The sequence below is a fragment of the Mauremys mutica genome, chromosome 1, assembly GCF_020497125.1.
Source record: "Mauremys mutica isolate MM-2020 ecotype Southern chromosome 1, ASM2049712v1, whole genome shotgun sequence".
NCBI classification, from domain to species: Eukaryota; Metazoa; Chordata; order Testudines; family Geoemydidae; genus Mauremys; species Mauremys mutica.
Genome location: NC_059072.1, coordinates 283,242,410 through 283,265,569, shown reverse-complemented (window position 1 = coordinate 283,265,569; position 23,160 = coordinate 283,242,410). Strand labels below are relative to the sequence as shown.

Sequence of the window (23,160 nt, the reverse complement as noted above, 5' to 3'; positions counted from 1 at the left end):
CAGCGGCATCCAGTACACATACGGTGACATACACAAAAGGCACAATAGGGTCCATTGTTGCCACGCTATGGCGTGTGCCAGGGCATTTCATGGAAAACGTGCTCGAAATGATTGTCTGCCGTTGCTTTCCCGAAGGAAGGAATGACTGACGACATTTACCCAGAATCCACCGCGCAAATGATTTGTGCAACAGCAGGCACAGGGGTCTCAACAAAAAATTCACAGAGACAGCCTAGACTCAGTTAATTGTTCGCAAAAAAGTATCATTGCAAGGAATTCACTAACTGTTTCCCATCTCACAGCTTCCACTGTCTCCAGACCTTCCACAGCATCCCCCTCGCAGAGGCTGGCGAAGATTAGGCGGCGAAAGAAAAAGACAAGGGACACGATTTTCGATGAATGTGTGGGCTGCTACCTAGCCGAGGCGGACCAGCAGAGGCAGTGGAGGGAGAAAGTCTCTCTGTACCAGCGCTCACACAGCGAATGGGAGGAGAGGTGGCGTGAGGAACACAAGCAGGCGAGTCAAGCAATGCTTGTACTACTGAGGGAGCAAACGGACACGCTCCGGCGACTTGTGTATGTTCTGCAGGACCGCTGCAGGACAGAGCCCCCGGCAATATCTCTGCAACTGCCCTCCCCCGCCACAAAGTCACATACCCCCCTCACCCTAAATAACCAGGAGGATGCCCGCCCTGGGCCGTGAATACTGTCACTGCACCCCAGCAGAGTGCTCAAGTAACCAAAAGCTCTCATACCCTACGTTTGCATAAGTCCTTCCCTTCCGGACTCAAACAAGTCCCAATCCCAGTCCCATCCCATAACTGTGTAATTAAGTAATAAAAATACTTTGCTGTTAAGTACTGTTTCCGTCATGTTTCTTCACTGAAGACTGTGTTTGAATGGGGTGCGTGGGGAAGTGCGTTGCTAATTGCATAGGACAGGCACCTTTCGTAGGGTACAGACACGGGGGCCGGATCAGCAGCGGGTAACACACACAGTGCAGTCAGCAGGCACCGTGGTCGGTATGGGAGGTGGTTTCCAGGTTCTGTGTGGGCGGTGGGGATGTGACTTTTTAGCGGGGGAGGGCGGGTACAGATCTTATACAGCGGTCCTTGTCGTGGACCGCTGAGTCACGCAGCAGAGGAATCTGTATCCGTCCTCCTCCGCCACAAGGCCACATAGCCCCCCGCACACAGAATCCCAAAAAGGAGGGATGGCAGGCTCCGTTGAAACAAGCAGTCCGGCAATGCGGACCGCTGTAGGAGCAGGAGCCTGTCATTCCTTGAGTTTAGAGGCGGTCTTTACCTCAGCGCACACCCTACCCACCGCAGTCTGCGTTCCAGTTTCGACCCTTTAACGAAAAGTCATGAATAAAGAAACCTCTCCTCAGTAACAGTGTGACATGTATTTTATTTTTACACGTGTCTTGGAAGTGGAGGAAACGGGAGAACGGGGTATTTAACCGAAGAGGAGAGTCAACAGTAACTGGGTAAAGAAACAGGGGCAGGTTCAGCTTCTCTGTAAAGAAACTGAACAGTCACAGGTCACGCTGCTCGCTGCTCGCTGGTATTTAAAGAGTTCCTTGTCGCTGTCCCAGGCGCCTGTATAGGGCTTCATGAGCAAGTGCATTAGCGGGCAGGCTGGGTCACCGAGGATCACTATAGGCAAATGCACATCCACAACAGTTCTTTCGTGGTACGGGAAGAAACTACCTTCCAGCAGGCGTCTGAGCAGCCCACAGTTCCTGAGAACACACGCATCAGGAACCTTGCCCGGCCATACGACGTTCATGTTGGTAAAAAGGCCCCTATGGTCCCCCAGTGCTTGCAGAACCATTGAAAAGTAGCCCAATTTCTCAGCAGCTGAATGTGGAAGAGGTGGACGATAAAGTGCGAGGAGGAGAAAACGGCGAGGATCGCAGCGGGCTCCATGCTTGCAGTGCTGTGGCGTCCACGCTGTCACTGACCAGAAAAGTGCACGAACAGATTGCCCGCAGGCGCTTTCAGGGAGGGAGGGAGTGAGGGCGTGATTGACGGTTCAATGACGACAGTTACCCAAAACCACCCTCGACACATTTTTTCCCCCAGCAGGCATTGGGGGCTCTACCCAGCATTCCAATGGGCAGCGGGGACTGCGGGAACTGTGGGATAGCTTCCCACAGTGCACCGCTTCGAAAGTCGACGCCGGCCCCGTGAATGTGGACTCAGAAGTTCGAATTAGTGTATTTAGTATGGATACACAAATTCGACTTCATAAGGTCGAATCCACAAATTCGAATTAAGTAGATTCGAAATAGTCCTGTAGTGTAGACAAGGCCTCAGACTTAGCAATTCTGCCTATATATCTTGCAATGTATATATTGAATAGAGGAAACAAGTTATATTGTATTGGAAAGCGGCTTGGGGACAGTGCTTAAAGTGGTCTGAAAAAGTGTGTGTGTGTGTGGGGGGGAAGGGTCTATCATAATTTGGGAGCAGCAGTTTTGGTAAAATGCTTAAAGTGTACCCAGCTCAATTTTTGTTTTTATTTTTTTCTCTTGGGGGGAGGGGAATTAGCAAATTTCACATATACTTCAATTCTAATACTTTCACATATATCCAAATCCATGTAAGCAAAAACGCAGAAAATCAACTGCACTTTGAGTGGACTAATATTTTAAGAAATTATTAGAGCTTAATATTGGCTAATACCGTTCAAAAAGACCTCGATATAATTTACTGCATGCAGCAGATTAGACATACTAGAACTTGCCATTAAATACAAGGAGCAGAATCATGAACCTAGATTAACTCACATAGCTTAGAGATAACGTAGACAATCAAATATAAAACAATTTAAAATGCAATTGTATATGGGACTTTGACTGTACTTCTTAAGAGCTTCTATATTTTACCAAAAAAATGGAACCAAATTTGATGTCAGTGAATGTCATAATGGACATCTGAATAGTGCTACAGAGGCAGGATAATGTAAACAATGACTGTATAGCCATTTATAATTAAACACCCTCTTTGCATTTAACTTTAGTTGCCTAGATGTCCCAAAAGTAGAATGCAGCATGTGACAAAGGGACAAAATGAAGGACACAACATATTATTCAGTCAAGAAAGTTAAAGTGCAGTGGATTCATTCATTTAGTGTAAATAATTCTTTCTACAATCTCACAGTACATCTACACCGGGGGTAGGCAACCTATGGCACGTGTGCCGAAGGTGGCACGCGAGCTGATTTTCAGTGGCACTCACGTTGCCCAGGTCCTGGCCACCAGTCCAGGTGGGGGGCTCTGCATTTTAATTTAATTTTAAATGAAGCTTCTTAAATATTTTAAAAACCTTATTTACTTTACATACAACAATAGTTTAGTTCTATATTACAGACTTATAGAAAGAGACCTTCTAAAAACGTTAAAATGTATTACCGGCACACAAAACCTTAAATTAGAGTGAATAAATGCAGACTCGGCACACCACTTCTGAAAGGTTGCTGACCCCTGATCTACCCTGTGGTTAAAAAAACAACAACATAGCACTGAGTCTCAGAGCCAGGGTCAGCTGATTTGGGTTCATGGGGCTCAGGCTGTGGGGCTAAAAATTGCAGTGTAGATGTTTTGAGTTCAGGCTGGAGCCTGGTCTTTGAGACTCTCCTGCCTCGCAGGATCTCAGCAATTGTATAGCCCTACAACACTGACCCAGGCCAGCCATGCTGCAGGCCTTTTATTGCAGTGTAGACATACACTTAGTGTCATGATTTTTTAAATTTCTGATATTAATAATTTTCAACAGTAAAGATAAGGGGAACATGAAATTTGTATGGAACATATTTACATTTGGGACACAAATAATGGACATCCCTTGGAATGAAGGACATGAGCAAGATAGGCTCACCTGAAGAGACAGCCAGGAGAGCAGTGGTCCTCTTTAAATGTGATGTGATGAGGCTAGGCTAGAAGCAATTATAAAGGCCGTTAGCTCATAAATCAACTATATTCACAGCACGATACTGACACGTGTCCTAAAGGAGCTTAATACACCTTTTCATGGCAAGCTAACCCTCACACACAGGACTTTCTAACAGGGCCACCCAGAGGATTCAGGGGGCCTGAGGCAAAGCGGGGGGAACTGCGGCACTTGTACTCACCCAGTCGCTCCACGTCTTCGGCAGCACTGAAGGGCCCCCCGCTGCCGAAATGCTGCCGAAGACCTGGACCACTGCAGGGCCAGGGCTCGTGGGGACCCTGTGGGGCCCGGGGCCTTTGGCAAATTGCCCCACTTGCCCCCCCCTCTGGGCGGCCCTGCTTTCTAATCTTATTAAGGATTAACTCTCCCATACTGTGTATCTCCCTAATTTTTCAAATTACTATTATTCCTTTATTTCAGGGCAAAACCTTCTCTGGCTCCACAGAGAGGATTAGCGGAATACTCCTAAAGTGACTTGAAAATTAAAGGTAAATTAGATTGTAAGGTCTTGACTAGTCTCTTACTTGGTGTCTGTTCAGTGAACCCTGGTCTCAGTTGGGGCCTCTAAGCACTTCTGTAAAAGAATACTATCAAAAATGAGATTCCTTGAAATATAACTATTGGCTAAAATGTGTATGTGCTTCACAGACTGTTTAATAATGTAGTTATTAAACCTGCCTTGTTGGCATATCTGGAACTGGACCAACCATCTATAATGAAGCTACCTTGTTGCAGGAGTGCATAGAGAAGGTATAAATAACACATGCAGCACCACTGAGAAAGAAGTGATGTTAAGAAAGAAATGGTTCCAGGCATGCATGCTCAAACTGTGGACAACAAAATAATCTCATAGACATCAAATCCAAATTTGGTACTTGCTTTAATATACACACACACACACAACCGAACAGATGTTTAGCACTCAATAGTTGTTGACTTTTCAAGTACCCCTGCTGGCTGCAGTGAAGTATGTGGAATGAGAATAAAATTTTCAGAGACTTTAAACTGTCTTCTAACACTGTGCTCAGAATTTTGCACATCCATGTTTCTGCATGCATAATTTTGCGCTCCAGGATGTGCCTATGCTGTGAGACATTGGCACAGCATCAGTACTAGAGGCACAAAGTTGAACACTTCCATCCATATATATTTCATACCTCTTGTTGTATACACTATGTGATATTAAGAAATCCAGGCCACAGACAGATCTCCCATAGAACTCCCAATGACATAAGCTGAATTTATTCATGTGGTTGGAGTCCAGTGTAGATCTCCAAGTTTACAAATTCTTCACCAGTATATTTAATATGCTGAAACTTTAATATCAATGGAAGGAAGCACAAATGTGTCAGTAACTGGATACATGCTACCTTCATGGAAGATTATTTTGAGTCTAGGTGTGTGAGGTCTCATATAATTTCTGTTTGAAAATTTATAATGCCATTTTATATACCAGGCCAACTGCAAGATGGATACAATATTCATATTCTGAAAATTCCTGTGTATACAAGTATATGTGAGGGAAAGAGGGTAGGTGAATAGACTATTTTCATGTCGTCTCAGATTCAGCAACTCTTGAATTGAAGCTCTCATGTCCTGCTGGCCTCTTCAGTATCACTCATGACATAGCTATAACCAGCCTGTTGGTTTCTCTGGATCCATACAATATAGTTTCTCTCCCTCTTGCTCACTTTCTGGGTTCAGAAATGCTCTGTTTTAAAACTATTTAGCCATAGACATTATTCCCATGACAATAAGAGGATTAAATACACTTAATTCTAGTGATGATTCAAATTGAGCAAAGAGGGTACAGTGAAAATATAAAATGTACAGTAACTCCTTGCTTAACATTGTAGTTATGTTCCTGAAAAATGCGACTTTAAGTGAAATGATGTTAAGCGAATCCAATTTCCCCATAAGAATTAATATAAATAGGAGGAGTTAGGTTCCAGGGAAATTTTTTTCACCAGACAAAAGACTATAGTATATATATGTATACCCAGTATAGGTTTTAAACAAACAATTTAATACTGTACATAGCAATGATGATTGTGAAACTTGGTGAGGTGGTGGAGTCAGAGGGTGGGATATTTCCCGGAGAATGCCTTAGCGCTGAATGATGAACTAGCACACGGCTGAGCCCTCAAGCGTTAACACATTGTTGTTAATGTAGTCTCACACGCTACAAGGCAGCACGAGTGGAGGGAGGGGAGACAGCACAGCAAACATAGACACACCGTGTGTGTGTGTGAGAGTGAGAGAGAGAGAGAGAGAGAGAGGTGCATTGCCCTTTTAAATATGCTGACACCACTCTAAGTACATTGCCTTTTTTTAGATCAGGAAGTTGAGACAGCAGCTGCTGCCTGCAAGCTCCCTCCGTCTTCAGCCTTGTCATATCTCCTCCCACCCCATGGAGATGGGGTAAGCAGGGGGAAGGAGCAGGGGGGAGGGGGACAGCCTGATATTAGTCCCCTTCTTCCCCCCCGCCCTCCCTGCACAGCAAGCAGGAGGCTCCTGGGAGCAGCTCCAAGGCAGAGGGCAGGAGCAACACATGGCAGTGGCTGGAGGGACAGCTGAACTGCTGACAATTGATAGCCCGCTGGGTGGCTGCTGCACAGGGAACTTAGGGGAGCAGGGAGCTGATAGGGGGGCTGCTGGTCCACCCTGGTTCCAAGCCCCCACCAGCTAGCTCCAACTGGCTGCTGTTTCTGCAAGCAGTGGACAAACCAGGCAGCTGCCAAACAATGTTATAAGGGAGCACTGGACAACTTTAAACGAGCATGTTCTCTAATTGATCAGCAACGGGACGACTTTAAGTGAGGAGTTATTGTACTGCCTTCAAGACAAACATTATGATTAGTTGGAGCAAGTCTTAATAGTCTCTGTTGCATTGTGTTGTGCAAAATGAAGTGAAACCGATTTTTAGAAGTTAACATATTAAATGAAACAATATGTTTGGTAATCAGAGCATTCTGAGCAGTAACATTAATATATCATGATCTTCTGCTTAGAAACTCCTGGATACCTCTGTCTGACTGCAGTACAGGCATGAAAAAGCAAATTGTACTGCCATTTTTTAAACTAATATTTTTCAATTTAAAGTGATTTGTTAGCAAGGGTAAGACTGCAACACCTAGTAAGAGCTTTCACGTTCTACCTGTCCAGCATGCTCCCAGGGTCCAATCGAAATCTCAATGAAGTAAATGGGAATCTTCCAATGGACATAGATTCCAACACCACAAGGGACCATTGTGATCACCTAGTTTGATCTCCTGTATGACACAGGCCATAGAATTTCATCCAAAATAATTCCTACAGCAGAGCTTTTAGAGAAACATCCAACCTTGATTTAAAAATTGCCAGTGACAGAGAATCCCACCCCAACCCTTTGTAAGTTGTTCCAAAGGTTAATCACCCTCACTGCTAGAAATGTACACTTTATTTCCAGTCTGAATTTTTCCAGCTTGAACTTCCAGTCATCGGATCATGTTATAACTTTCTCTGCTAGATTGAAGAGCCCCTTATCAAATATTTGTTCTCCATGTCAGTACATCGATGAGAATTGGCTCAGGCCCCCTAAGAGTAACTTGAGGTTGCCACAATGTGGGGAGGAATTGCAATTTATTAAACAAGTATTATGAACAGAGCAAAGTTGTGAATTAAGTAAAGTGAAAGAATGTGGATGGAGGATGAATGCCAACTCAGAGTCATTGCCTGTCTGTTTGAACACTACATGAAAGAAGTTACTGGAAGCCTATAACACTAAGACAGGGGTCTGCAACCTCTGGCATGCGGCTCGCCAGGGTAAGCACCCTGGCGGTCCAGGTCAGTTTGTTTACCTGCCGCATGGGCAGGTTCGGCCGATCGCGGCTCCCACTGGCCGCGGTTCACCGTCCTAGGCCAATGGGGGTGGCGGGAAGCACCGTGGGCCGAGGGATGTGCTGGCCGTGGCTTCCTGTCACCCCCATTGGCCTGGGACAGCGAACTGCAGCCAGTGGGAGCCACGGTCCGCCGAACCTGTCAACGCAGCAGGTAAACACACTGGCCCGGCCGCCAGGTGCTTACCCTGGCGAGCCGCATGCCAGAGATTGCCGACCCCTGCACTAAGACTACTTACTCTGAGACTTTGTCTACACTGGAACTTCGCCGGCAAAACTTTTATCGTTCAGAGGTGTTAAAAAAACACCTCCTGAATGACAAAAGTTTTACTGACGAAAAGCACTGGTGTGAACAGAGCTTTGTCGTTAGGAGCGCTCTCCTGCTGACAACGCTGCTGCCGCTTGTGGGGTGGGGTGAGGTGGGGTGCGGGGAGTGTTTTTTGGCAGGAGAACTTTCTCCTGCCAAAAAACAGCAGCTACACTGCGCACCTTGTAGTGGCACAGCTGTTGCAGCACAGCCGTATCGCTAAAAGCTGCGTAGCCAAACCCTGAGAGTCACAGGCTCCTTTTCCTGTAATTCCTTTTCCCTTCTACGTCTTTTGTCCAAATTGTTATGCTGAGCAGCTTGATGATTGAGCCTTCAGCGAGATCAGGCTTGTGAGACCAGCAAAGACACACACAGATTTTTGCTTCAGTTAATCTTGTGGAGGACAAAGTAATTGGTGACGGAAAGTTATTTCCTGTATTTAAAATGCAATCAGTCATTCCAAACAAATACTTAGGGACAGAAGAATAACAGTCATCATATATGGCTGTACCAGAGCAGAGCAACAATCTATCTAGTCTGGTAGTCTACAACGTACAGTGGTCTATTATTGGGTGCCTCAGAGGTGTAAAATCCTGATAATGCACTTCATTTCCCAGTGCTTTCCCATGGAGGCCACAGGGAGTTTGGAAATTCAATTTCAACAGAGATAATAATATTAGGCCCTAAGCAATGAGGATTACTAGCTTTTTATAATTTTTATATTATCTAATGTAGCTCGTGATGCTCTTCTTATTTGCAGAAGTGCCTTGTCTTTTTTGAAAAGTACTAACCTATATACCTCAGTAGTAATTTCTGGCACTCACTACCACAGGATAAGTTAAATAACTAAGCTATAGGAGTAAAGACCTTAGTAACACCACAGAGGTGTCTAGCAGTTTCTAAGTAGAAGATCAGCATATATTAATGTCACTGCTCAGAATGCTCTAATTAACTAACATATTGTCTCATTGAATATGTTAATATCTCAAAGTAGGTTTCACTTCATTTTGCACAACACTAAGCAACAGAGACTATTAAGATTTGCTCTGACTAATTACGATGTTTGTCTTGAAGGCAATACATTTTAAAGTGTATTTAATCAGAAGAACAGCCATATTCGGTCAGACCAATAGTCCATCTAGCCCAGTATACTTCCTTCTGACAGTGGCCAATGCCAACTACTTCAGAAGAAATGAACAGAATAGACAATCACTGAGTGATCCATTCCCTGTTGTCTGCTTCCAGCTTCTGGGAATCAGAAGCTAGGGACACCCAGAGCATGGGGTTGCATCCCTGACCATCTTGGCTAATAGCCATTGATGGACCTATCCTCCATGAACTTATTTAGGTTTTTTTTAACGCTGTTATATTTTTGGCCTTCACAACATCCCCTGACAATGAGTACCACGGTTTAACTGTGCATTGTGTGAAGAAGGACTTCTTTTGTTTGTTTCAAACCTGCTGCCTTATAATGTCATTGGGTCACCCCTGGTTCTTGTGTTATGTGAAGGAGTAAATAACACTTCCTTATTTACTTTCTTCACATGTGAAGGGAGAAAGTTTGCTTAACCTATTGGCTGCCACTCTGGCAGAAAGTTTTGATACAAACTTTGATTCTCTAATAACTTTGAGAAAAGCTTTTATATTTGAAGACAGTGGAAAATTTGACAGTTTCCTCAATGGGAGAGAGAAGGCCAATGACCTGAAAAGCTGACACAGGGAAGCAGTACACTATTACTCTGATAATTTTTGCCTTACCTGTTTTTGATCAAAATCAAGGCACAGAAGGAGGAAACTGTCAACATATTGGCAGGGGCAGAAGAAGGGGAAAAAAGATATAGTAAAAACTAGTGGATACTTACTTATCAAGATCAGCTCAGGAACAGTGCTGAAAGTTTGCTGTATAGAAATGTGAATTTCTTGAGCTAATATGAAGATTATTTATAAATATGTGTGACGTTATTGACATAATCTGGGACCATATAGAACATGGTTGCAACCAAAGTCCTGTAGTGGCACCGAATCTTGTATAAAGGGGGTCAAATGAGGTGTCTAAGACCAGGTTATGGGTTGCTGGTTATGATTATGCTGTCTGTATGCATGTGCTGTGATGAGCTGCCAAAATCTTAACAACCGGTTCCCTATAAAAAGTTCTGATTTAAGGGGGGGGAGCGGGGGAGGGGCCAGGGAGAGATCGTCGTGGGGCCGGAGGCCCCTGCAGGGCCTGGGCCAATTGCCCCACTTGCCCCCTCCCCTCTCCTCTGGCCAGCCCTGGAGTTTGCAGCAGCCCCCCCCCCACCTTGCTGGGCCGTTCAAAAAGTGGCAGCAGGACTATTCCAGAGCTCAGCTTAGCTGCCCAGCTGGTGCCCGCGGCTGGCCACGCTGCAGCTGCGGGGAAGCGGGGGAAGGGCCGGGGGAGCCTCAGCCTTCCCAGCTGGGAATCCTGGGAGCAACAGGATGGTCTTTGCCCACCCTCTGGCCCTTTAACAACTGGTTCTCCACGGAGGTCTAATTTTAGCAACCAGTTCTTGAGAACCTGTGGTAACCTGCTCCAGCTCACCACTGTGCATGTGTCATTTTGTAGTTAAAGTTATGAATATTGGGTCTATACTGTCTGTATTTCAAACTTATGCTGTGCTTCTGGGTGACACCCCAGACAAGTTGGTGTTAGCTCTGCCTAGCCTGCTTGATGGCCCATTAAGGACCATCAGCTATACAATTAACCCATTGAGAGAAGGCAGATACGCCTTGTATCTCAGCAAAGTATGCAGAAACTTGCCCATGTGACTCCAGACTCCATTTTGCTGTAATTTTCCACAGTAAGAACAAAGAGGTGTTGTTACACCTGGAAAAGACTATAAAAGGCTGATGCCTCATCTCCATCTTGTCTTCAATCCTGCTTCTTACCTCTGGAGGGACTTTGCTACAAACAGAAGTTTGAACAAAGGACTGAATGACCCATCCTAGCTGTGGATGTACTCCAGAGACTTGATTTTAAACCTGCAGTTTATTCAATCACTGCTACAAGCCTGAATCAAGAACTTTGCCATTACTATATGTAATTGATTCCATTTAATCAATTCTAGCTCTCATCTATATCTTTTTCCTTTTATGACTAAACCTTTAAATTTTAGATTCTAAAGGATTGGCAACAGCGTGATTTGTGGGTAAGATCTGATTTGTATATTGACCTGGGTCTGGGGCTTGGTCCTTTGGGATCAGGAGAACCTTTTTTTTCTTTTACTGGGGTATTGGTTTTCATAACCATTTGTCCCCATAACGAGTGGCACTAGGGTGATACTGGGAAACTGGAGGGAATTGCTTGTGTGACTTGTGGTTAGCCAGTGGGGTGAGACCAAAGTCCTCTTTGTCTGGCTGGTTTGATTGGCCTTAGAGGTGGAAAAACCCCAGCCTAGGGCTGTGACTGCCCTGTTTTAAGCAATTTGTCCTGAATTGGCATTCTCAGTTGGGTACCACCAGAACCAGCATCGTTACAATATGTCAAATCTATTTTCCTTGATTGTGATTGCACAAAAGGATTTGGGAACACTAAGTATTAATAAACTCATTTAGAATTTGAGGATCTTGTGATGGGTGAAGCAGATGGTTAAAAAATACTTTCCTGCGAGAGTTTTGATGTAGTATAACTAATATTGAACCACAAGCACACATCTGTACAATAGCTGACCTTTGTAGTTAATCAGTGAATCCTTGACCTGAAAAGCCTAGTTTAACAGCATGAGCAAATTTCACATGACACTAATGCTGCAAATTCTTAGGCATGTGGATAACTTTATGCCTGTTAACAATGTCTTTCATTCAGAAAGCATGAAGCACTTACTCTCTGAAAATCAGGCCCCTTTTAGGTGTCTCAGGTTGAGCACTCAAAATCAGTGGTCACATTTGAAATTTAGGCCATGATTTTTATTGTGTTCAGTGATGTCACTCATCTTGTTCTGGAACCGGAGTCTACAGTTTTCACGTAGACTTCAGTGAGAGCTGGATTAGACCCTGAGAGCCTTTCCATTGACTTCATTGGGTTTGCCCCACGCCCCAACAGAACAGTCCATACCACTGTTTGTGAGGACCTGCAGCCCAGGGCCGGCTTTACTGTTTTCGCCGCCCCAAGCAGTGCGCCGAATTGCCACTGCGGATGGCGGGGGCAGTCCATGTGCCATTAGGGCGGCACGCGCATTTCCGTGGCGGCGGCAATTTGGCGGCAGCTTCTGTCTTCAGCCGGAAGACAGAAGCTGCGCCGCCGCGGAAGTTGAACATAGAAGCTGCCGCCGAATTGCCGCCACCACGGAAACAAGCGTGTCGCCCTAACGGCACACGGACTGCCCCCGCCGTCCGCGGCGGCAATTCGGTGTGCTGCTCGGGGGCAAAAACACAGGGACTGCCACCCCTTGGAGTTTGCTGCTCCAAGCACCTGCTTGGAATGCTTGTGCCTGGAGCTGGCCCTGCCGCAACCAACCTAGGAAAATGTGCTGTGGTGACAGCAGCCTTGCTGAAATATTTGAGTAGAGTAGGGAAGAAAATTAATGAATTTGGCCCTGGAAGGGGGAGGGCAGAGAGGAAGAGAACTGATGTTCTAGTTCGGATTTGTCTGAAGAGTCAGTGTAAAGGGTGGGAGGGATCATTTAACCACTGGTACAGTAGCACAAGAGAGGATTTTTTAAATGTAGTTCTTCAAATACATTTTTCCTTATCTACTCTGCCAAATTATTTCTACAAGGCTGCTGTCACATTTCCTTTCCCTAAGTTGGTTGGGGCTCCTCACAGATTGTGATACGAGCTGCTCTGCTGGGGCCCGAGGCAAAGCTGCTGAAGTCAATGGAAAGGCTCTCAGGGTCTGATCCAGATCCCGTTGAAGTCTGTGGCAAAACTGTCATTGATTTAAATGGGGCAGGATTGAGCCCTCACTTATTGTGCTGTGGATCAGAATGTTGTTGAGAGGCACAACTAGAGCTGAAGGAAAGCCAGGCTGCCAGTGAGCAAAGTAAAATGGGTGTTTTGGCAGGAACCAAGTGGAGGGGGGAAGCAGAAATAGGGGAGGGCAGGAGGAAATGGTCACAGAAGGAGAAGGGGGGAAAAGATGAACAGCAACAAAGAACAAAGAAAGGGATAGAAATAGGGAATGTAAAAAGGTGGTAGTAGCAGTGGAGATTCAGAGAACAGCACTGCTGTGCATAGGAAGGGGTGGGAATTTGTGTAGGTTGTACTTGGTACAGTGTAACAAAATAAATAAAAGACACATTGGGAATAATTGGGGCCAGATTCATGGGCACACTCCAGCTCTTCCGCACTGCTCCGGAGATGCAAAGCAGATGTAAACCATCTAAAGCAGCTGTTTATGGCTATTCCTGGAACATACCACTGTATCTGGGCCCTTCCATCTCAGAGGATTACACAAACCACTCATGCTTTGATCTTGTGATTTATGATGTGTCCAGAAACACCTTGATAGGGTTATAGCCTTCTAATTCATATTGCCTCTTTTACGTTTTATGTGTGAACTTCGTGCCAGTTTAAATGGCTACATAGACCTTGAATGGGAAAAAATATTAAAAATAAGAAGAGAATGATTTGGGGATTATTGCAGTATAAAACAGCCTTGGGGTTTGGATAACATTTTATCCATAAAATCAACAAAGTATAAAGATGTTAATTTAAAATTATTGTTCAGAATGATAGTGCGTTGCTTTTGTTACACTGCAAAGCAATGGATGGAAACATCTGTTTTTTGTGTCTTTAATTGCTATTTATTAGGGCTGTCAAGTGTTTAAAAAATTAATCACATGATTAATCGCACTGTTAAACAATAATATAATACCATTTATTTAAATATTTTTGGAGGTTTTCCACATTTCAAATATATTGATTTTAATTACAACACAGAATACAGTATATATTGCTCACTTTATGTTTATTTTTTATTACAAATATTTGCACTGTAAAAAAGAAACAAAAGAACTAGTATTTTTCAATTCACCTAATACAAGTATGGTAGCGCAATCTCTTTATTATGAAAGTTGAATTTACAAATGTGAAATTATAAATGACAAAAAATAAACTGCATTGAAAAATAAAACAATGTAAAACTTGACAGCCTGCAAGTCCACTCAATCCTACTTCTAGTTCAGTGAACTGCTAAGACAAAGGAATGAGAACAGGTGTTCGCATGGCATTTTTGTAGCCAGCATTGCAAGGTATTTACGTGCCAAATATGCTAAATGTTTGTATGACTCTTCATGCTTCGGCCACCATTCCAGACAGCATGCTCCCATGCTGATGATGCTCGTTAAAAAAATAATGCATTAATTTACAATGACAGTACATAATAAAAAGAGAACAAGGGAGTTTATTATAGAGAGGAAATACAATCAGTCATCAAACTTGTGTGTGTGATGAATATATTGTAGAATCAGTATACACTTGTTCCCGTGGTATATAGCCATAATGTCCACACTGTGCAGCGGGGAGGTTTGTATGCTCAAAGTGAACCTTGTCTTATTTTTCTTCTATGAACTTTTAACACGTTTCACCACCATTTGCAAAGCATTTAACTGCAATTTACGTGGCCATTGTAAACTCTTTGCAATTCAGTGTCCAACCACCAGTTAGTACTAAAACAATTATTGTTGTTAATGTTCTATGGGCTCAGTGCTGACATGCAAGAAGGGAAAGATAGTACAGATAGCTTGTTCTCTCCATGCAAGAAACAGTGTGTGCTAGATGGTGGGTCAGTCAAATCTCCAGTCTGTGTATGTGGGGCTATTTCCAACTTTGCAGCTAACTAGTTGATATGCTGCAGTCAGCAGCAACCGTTAGTGGCATTAGTTAAGGCAGATTTACACTTTTCTCTTAGGGCTTGTCTATACTACAGAGCATCTGCTGGTATAGCTATGTCAGTAAAGCCCCTTAGTGGAGACGCAGTATACATCATCAGAGGGAATTCTTCTGTATAGCTACATTAGCTTCGCAAATGACATTCGCTAGACAGTATTACTAAAAGCACTTTTCTGTTAGTATAATTGTGTCTACACCAGGCATTTTGCTGGCATAGCTGTGTTGGATAGGGTGGAGGTGGCAAAACTTTGTAGTATAGATAAAGCCTAAGAAGAGCTCCACTGTATGCTGTGCTGGTTCATATTGAGACATCTAGCTCTATGCTGGCAACATATTCCAAGTGCTGATAATACAGCAGCTCTTCCAGTAGCATGGGTACTTTCCATATAGGATTATACAATTTGATCTATCTGTCCCATGTAAATATCACTTTTTAGGGCTTATATGATTAAAATTCTTGCTTTCTTATTCTGGGGACTGCTATGTGGCAAGAAGTTGAAAATATTCAACAGCACTGTGTGATGCCAGGAATTCACTTGCAGCTAATTTACAGTAAAATATGTCTTGACGCTGTAACTTTACATGTAAAAGCTCATCTAGTTCACATGAATCTAATCATGCTCGTTCCATTGCTCATTTTCATTTTTGTGTCTCTTATGATAGATTTATTCCTTTTTTGGGAGAAACATTTTTTTTATTCCAATTGCAAATAGTTAGGTCAGTAAACTCACTTCTGGAATTCAGGAATCTGGAGGCTTTGAGATTTGACAGTCTGATCCAATGCAAGACATCCTGTAAAAGATAATGCAAGTTATGGCAGAATTAAACTATAACCTTTCATGTTCAAATGTTAGGGTCTCATTAAAATAACATCCTTTTGTCATTTTAAAGAAACTGTAAATTTAAAAAAAAAGTTTTTGGCATGTATGCTGTGACCAAATCATCCTAGTTTATAGTTTGCTGTTAAAAATGGTAGCAATTAGGAGTTCTATTGCCTTCTTAATTGCCAGAGTTTCTGTTTATAGGCCTTTGAATGTTTAAAAGAGCAGGAAGCACCCTGCCTCTGTGTTTTCATAAGTAATGATAAAATACATAGAAACAAAAGGTTAATATTATTCATTTATGGAACAGTCATCAAACAGTAGTGAAGAAAAGCTCATCCACTGTAACTAATAAGAGCTGGCTCAGGTTTAGATCATACTGATTTGGCAAATGTTCAATAACACAGCCCCTTTCACAAGCTTGAAAACAGAGTTAGTGTTTGCCCTAATGTACCTTATTTTCTGTGAATTGATTTCACCTACCCGCTCCCCTTCCTAATTCTAATTCCCTCCCCACACCCAGTAAGCTGATGCTTTCTGTAAAGTTTCATCAAAATTTCATCCCGCCAAAGTATGATTTAAATGAAACTGCATTTTCCAAAGGAAAACTGTTCAGCTGAAAATTAACTGAGAAGTGAAGACAAGCTCTTAATATTCCTCTCCCTCTGGTATATTCGTAAAGCATTTGATATGCAGCTTCCATTGAGAACGCTATGCAAAATAAAGAACTATTGTTTTGCAGTGCCAGATCTTAGTGGGCCTATTTATCATCTAGCTTTGGATAATCAAAGCTCTTCATGCTAGATGTACACATTTGTAAATTAGCAGAGATGTAGGAGGTTGTTATGCAGAATAGCCTCAGTGGAAAACTTTGCAATTATTTGTGTTCATTCACAGCCAGATTGGGTAAGGGTCATTAGTTGAATGGGTCGCTCTTCACTGAAGAGTCCACTGCGATAGCAAGAAGAAGTGGTAAGGAAATCAACAGCAGTTAATAGCATGGGAAGCTTGGAGCCAGGGAGTCTTCCAGTCTAGAATGGGACAGCTCATGGGAACCAGGAAAACAATGCTCCCAAAATCTGAAGTGAATACATTCTCTCCATGGTATGATCCTAGAGGAGCAGACCATTCAGAGGATGAAGGGAACATCAGACACCTACAAAGGAAGGAGACAAGGCAATCACATGCAGATTATGTGGTGTTGGGGGCTGGAGTGGGGGGAGGCTAATGGATCTATAGCTGGAAGCAGTGAAGAATGAATGTGAGTGGAGACATCTCTTGCAAAAGTATATAGATCTGGCTGACGGGTTGATAGTGAAAAGAGAATACTTTTTATCAACATAATACAGTTCTTTAAAGAGGATGATTTGAAATAACCATTAGTCCATCAGCTTCCTATTTATATTTGAAAGGATGTGTTTCAAAACTGAATGTTTTAACACTTTTTAATTATGTTTGAATTATAAAGTGCCCGCAAAGTTGTTTCTGTGAATGGGGAAGTAAACTATTTTATTATTATCAGTGAATATCCATCTGACTGAGGACAGACACAGGGAATGCTCTATCTCATAATATATCTTTTCTTGCCAAAGTGGATAGAAAAATCCATTCTATAACCATTTTAGGGAATGGGGTTTTAGACCAAGCCTTGCAAACCTTTTGGCAAAATTCAAGCAAGTCTGGGAGCCAAGTTTCAAGTGAATTTAGGCTAATTTATGGTTTTAGGAAACCATTAAAACCTGTGTTCTACCCCCAAGCCAAGCAAAGCTTGGCAGTTCTGGCTGAGTTTCACTCTGAGTTTTTTGATTAATCTCAAAGCAAAATTTGTGGGGTGCAAATCAGGTAGACAGGTTCAGATGAAAGATACATATGGCCCCCTTTTGAACCAAAATTTCAGTTTCAGTTCAAAGATCATTAACAACTTCAAGATAATTAAAGTGTTCAGGTTTGTATTAATCTTTTTTTCATCACTCTCCCACTCTTCATGATCGATGAAAACTTCAATTTATTAACTGTTCCTGGATGTGTGTTAATACAATAATCATTTTTGGATAAAATTATGATTGCATTCTCCCTTTACATACTCTAAATCCATAAGAAATTCTATGAACTGCATTAATGGCCTATGTCTAACTGAATGCTATGCAAGTTACTGAAAGCATTCTAAATCATCAGGGAAAAAAAAATTGTTTGATCATACAAGCCAAGCCTAATGCTCTTGGTTGAATGTCAAGTTTTTGATACCCAGCTGCTTCAAAACAACCTCTTGGCAAAAATGTTTTCTATTAAATCATCAATCATAAAGCACAAACAAGCCCACAGAATTTTAGCTCTATTTCAGAGCTGCGACCCTCTGTTTGAAACATTGTGTACTTTGAAAAAATATTGAATGAAAGATACAGTTCAACATCCATTAGGGTATGCTTTATTGCAGGGAACGATCCTCTCTGCTTATCTTTTATTCTTCATAAGCTAATGTGGAAACTTCAGAGGAGATGATATTTGCAGGGAGAGCAAAGTTTAATTCCCACTTTACATGATACAATGCAGAAACAAGGCATAGCCGATTAAAATGCTTCTTGCTATTTGGGAAAGCTTTTGAGTACAAATGAAACAGTCCCGTACCTCCACACACCATCCCCACCGGATATTTCTGTAATTAATAAAAATGCCATTAGTGGAACAGCTTACACAACGGTAATGTGTCTCAATGGCAGAGAACAACTGGACTTTTACATCATACATCTAAATTAAGTTGGAATTATGGCTATTGCAGAGCTCCTCCATACCAATCAAAAGTAGCTGAATGAAAGTGTTGACCGGTTCTTTTCCCCGCTACCCAGAATTCACAGGTTCACAGACACACTATTGAGCTGAAGAAGTAAGTTGTTTATTTGCTGCTTCAGTGAGTAACCAGTCCACCAAAACAGGGCACAGCATAGGGTTAAATACAAGCGCACATCCGCATTCAGGTGTTCACCTTAAATACATGGTTACAAAGTTATTCATTAAATATTGTATAAACACCTTTCTGCCTAACATTAAGATTAGTTTGCTAATTCAGTTGTTTACCTGATTGGATTGCTGACTAAGTTGTTTACCTGATAAGGTTGCTGACCAGGCTGTTCACCTGATTGAACTGCTGACCCAGTTGTTCACCTGATCGGGTTGCTGGCTCAACTTTTCACCTGGCTGTTCTCCTTCCCTGACAGACAAGCAGGCATCTTTTCACATGTCCCAACACCTAAAATATACATTTTACTCATCCAGGGCTGCCCAGAGGATTCAGGGGGCCTGGGGCAAAGCAATTTCAGGGCCCCTTCCATAAAAAAAAGTTGCAATACTATACAATACTATATTCTCGTGGGGGCCCTGTGGGGCCTGGGGCAAATTGCCCCATTTGCTCCTCCCCCCCCCAGGCAGCCCTGTACTCATCATATTCTATAGATAGGTGTACAGGGGACTACATAAGATGCAGCCTGCTCTTACCCTGGGTCATTAATGGGCTGATCTGGAACATGAGCGGAGGAAGAGCAAGAAAGACCCTTGGGGATTTAGAGGTGCATCCTTGGGGATTTAGAGGGAGAGACTGTGATTGTGGCCTCTGTGGAGGGTGAAGAAAGTGAAGGAGAGGCTTGTGGCACCCTCTCTGCATATCCACACCAATGCCAGTTACAATCAGGCCTCCAGATGTGAGGAAATAAGTGATCCAAATCCCCCAAACCCGTTACCTGAACCAATGTTTGAACAAGCCTGCAGTCAACAGAACATACTCTGCATTTTCTTAGGTCATGACTACACTAGCAAGCTTAGTGGCACAGCTGTACCAATCCAGCTGCGCCACTGTAAGGTTGCTCGTGTAGCTGCTCTATGCCGACGGGAGAGCGCTCTCCCGTCAACACAATAAACCCACCTCCCCGAGCAGCAGTAACAATGGCAGCAGGAGAAGCTCTCCCACCAGCATAGCGCTGTGCACACTACCGCTTATGCCGGCAAAACTTCTGCCCCTCAGGGGTGTGTTTTTTCACACTCCTGAGCAACGTAAGTTTTGCTGACATCAGTGGTAGAGTAGACATGGCCTACTGTAGCTGACTGTGATGTAGTAGTGATACACAGACTGCCCTTTCCCTCCAGAAACACCTTCCTTCACAACTTTCTGGCCCCTCCCAACTCTTAGGGATGTTCTCTTATAGATAATTCTCCCACTGTGCCATTCTTAGGAAGTAGCCCTCTAAGGGTGTGTCTACATAGCAGCTTGCAGGTAAAATTCCCAGCTTGGATAGATGTACTTGGGCTAGCTCCCCTTTTTTCCTTCCCCTCCTCCTTCTCAGTGACAAAATGGACATCTATGCCTGACAAGATCTTTTCTCTTCGGTGTGAGTTTTGCCACAAGTATCCTTGCTTTTATGACCTAAAGATGAGTTGTCTGCAGTGCACTGTACGTGGGGATACATTTCGTGACCATGCAGATGCCGAAGCTAGTGTAGAATGGTGCTCTTCAACAGCACATTAGACCAGTGCTCTGTGATCTGCACTGACTTCCAGTAAGCTCCTGGGTGAATTTCAAAGTGTGAGTTTTAGGTTAGCCTATCAAGCTCTTAATGGTTTGGGAACAGGTTACCTGAGCTATCACCTATGCTGCACAGTCACGGTGAAGATCAGCAGAAGTGCACAAGAAGGGGATGCTGGAACAATGTTCTCTGAGCATTCCTTAACTGAGGGATTCATTCTTCTCTGGGGTACATCTATACTGCAAACGAACGTGTGGGTGCAGCATGGGTAAACATGCCTACAGTCGCTTCACCCATGTTAGAATGGTTAGATATAGCAGTGTAGATGTGGCAGTGCAAACTGTTCAAGCATGACAAAAACCCTGGGTACCGACTCACATTGTTAGCACACGCTGAAGCTACTGCCACTGCTATTTTTAGCCATGGGTCTGCCTGTCTGAGCTGCAATCACAGCTTGGATTGTAGTGTAGACATGCCCTGGGTCCACCAGATCCCCGATTTCTTAACCTTACACACGTGCTAAAAAGCCTTTCTTTTTTCTAAGGATATTGAGGCTGAAAGCTGGGATGGTTATATTTACTGACGGCCCTTTCATACTGTTTTATGTGTGCTTTTAATTTGTAGTTGTTTTAAGATTTTGGACTTGAATCAGAATCCATAAAATATTCCTATTCTCTGTCTGTGGGTCTAGTCTATCCTAGTCTCCTTTGAGTTGTGATACTTTGATTACATTTTAATGATTGGAGTTAGGTGTGGTTTATACTCTGAACTTACAGCGGTATAACTACGTCGCTCAGGGGTGTGGAAAATCTACACCCCTTAGCAAAGTGGTTATACCAACCTAACCCCCAGTGTAGCCAGCACTATGTCGGTGGGAGGGGTGCTTGGGGCGGCAAGCCGCGGGGGGCGCTCTGCCGGTCGCCGTGAGGGCGGCATGCAGGCTGCCTTTGGCGGCGGACCCTCCGCAGGCAAGCCGCCGAAGGCAGCCTGCCTGCCATGCTTGGGGCAGCAAAATGCTTAGAGCCACCTCTGCACCTCTAGGAGAGGTGGAGTAACTATGGTGACAGGAGAAACTCTCCAGCAGCACAGCTGTACTGCTGCAGCACTGTAAGTGTAGACAAGCCTTTAGTGTGTGGGTGTTGGGGGTGGTAGTGGCCTGTGAGCTACGGGAGGTCTGACTAGAAGATCTGGTGGTCCCTTCTGGCCTTAAACTCTATGACTCTAATTTCCCACCTACACATCTATGTTGTCTATGCACTTTCACTGTGTCTCCATCTAGAATTTAGGAAGTGATTTCAGGTTGGTGTATATTTGGGTTCTACTGCTAATGTACAATTAGATTTGTCTTGAAATGGTTAATTGGTAAATCTAGTATTCAACCACACTATGTTAAACTAAAAATTGCATAGAATCCTGTGGCACCTTATAGACTAACAGACGTTTTGCAGCATGAGCTTTCGTGGGTGAATACCCACTTCTCATCCGAAGAAGTGGGTATTCACCCACGAAAGCTCATGCTGCAAAACGTCTGTTAGTCTATAAGGTGCCACAGGATTCTTTGCTGCTTCTACAGAACCAGACTAACACGGCTACCCCTCTGATACTTAAAAATTGCATCAAAAGCAGCTTTTATGACTTTCTTTTCAATGATGACAGTATGATTTAGATAATGTATATGCCAAATAAAGTTTTACTTATTTCTGATATTAATCAGAATAGGACTGCAAAAATCTAAATAAGGCAGCTATGGGATTAGGTATTTATTTTACATGAAGTACTTTATTTTTAAAGGGAATACATAGTATGCTAATAAGTTCTTGGAAAAAAATTAAGACAACTGTTTTTTATTTGATATATTCCTTAAACTACTCTTTTTGTCTCCCCAAAGACATGCTCACTGGTGAACAAAACGTACTGTGGCGTCTTGATTCAAAATAAATAATATTGTTTAAATAAAAGCCTTATACAATTATCTTGATTATTTTTAAAGCTATATAAGTTTTCAAAGAGCACTGCTAACCAGATGTCAATTAAAGTTTTCAAATTTTCCTCCTTAGTCTAAGCTAACAACTGAAATACAGAATTCAGTGAAAATATGGAAAGAAAAAGAAAAACAATAGTAACACATTGAATGAAGAATAGCGTTTAAAGCATCTGTGACAGTCTGGACCCTTATGATCACCCCTTTTTCAAGACTATGATAATTTTTTGTACAAAGTATGCCTTGCGAGGTATCATTCGAAAACTCATAATTTGCTGATCATTATTGTCCTATTAAAATATGTATGAAAACATTGTATGTAAAATTATAAGAATCCTCTGTATGGTATTACTAAGACATGTTCCATATCTGGGAGAGCAGCCACAAACCAGTTCCCGAGAGACGAAAGGATAGCCAACACCTCAGCCAGGTGTCAACAAAATCAAATTGACCATTACCTGTTAAATGACCATTCTTTGGCAGGAAAGAGGATATGGGCGAAAATCTACCTGTTGACAAACAAACAGCTGGGGGTTCCTGTCCACACAGATTTTCTGTCTCCTGAACTTGAGCTTGAGATGATTCTCAAAAAAAGAAAGAGCTATAAGAAGGGGGAGCAGATGCCCCAAATCATTCCTCCCTTTCTCTCTACCCACAGCATCCACAATACTTGAAGAACAAAGGAAACAGCATTAGACTGAGGGAGGGATCCTGACTGACTGCTGAAATGTGTGGTGAAAGAGACTTAGAGACTTTACTTTGAATTCACTTAGCTTGTTAAGTTAGGAATTAGCTGCAATTAAATTTTATTTTCTTGTGACCATTTCTGACTTTTATGCCTCATTACTTGGAGTCAC

At 43.0% G+C, this 23,160-nt stretch overlaps 1 long non-coding RNA gene across 1 annotated transcript in view; it reads left to right on the top strand.

Moving 5' to 3' along the window:
• Window positions 1–23,160, top strand: part of LOC123353450 — a 142,471-nt gene that overhangs the window by 56,866 nt on the left and 62,445 nt on the right. The window contains exon 3 of the long non-coding RNA XR_006574503.1: window positions 4,377–4,444. This is a non-coding gene — a long non-coding RNA (uncharacterized LOC123353450). The remainder of the gene's footprint in view (window positions 1–4,376; window positions 4,445–23,160) is intronic.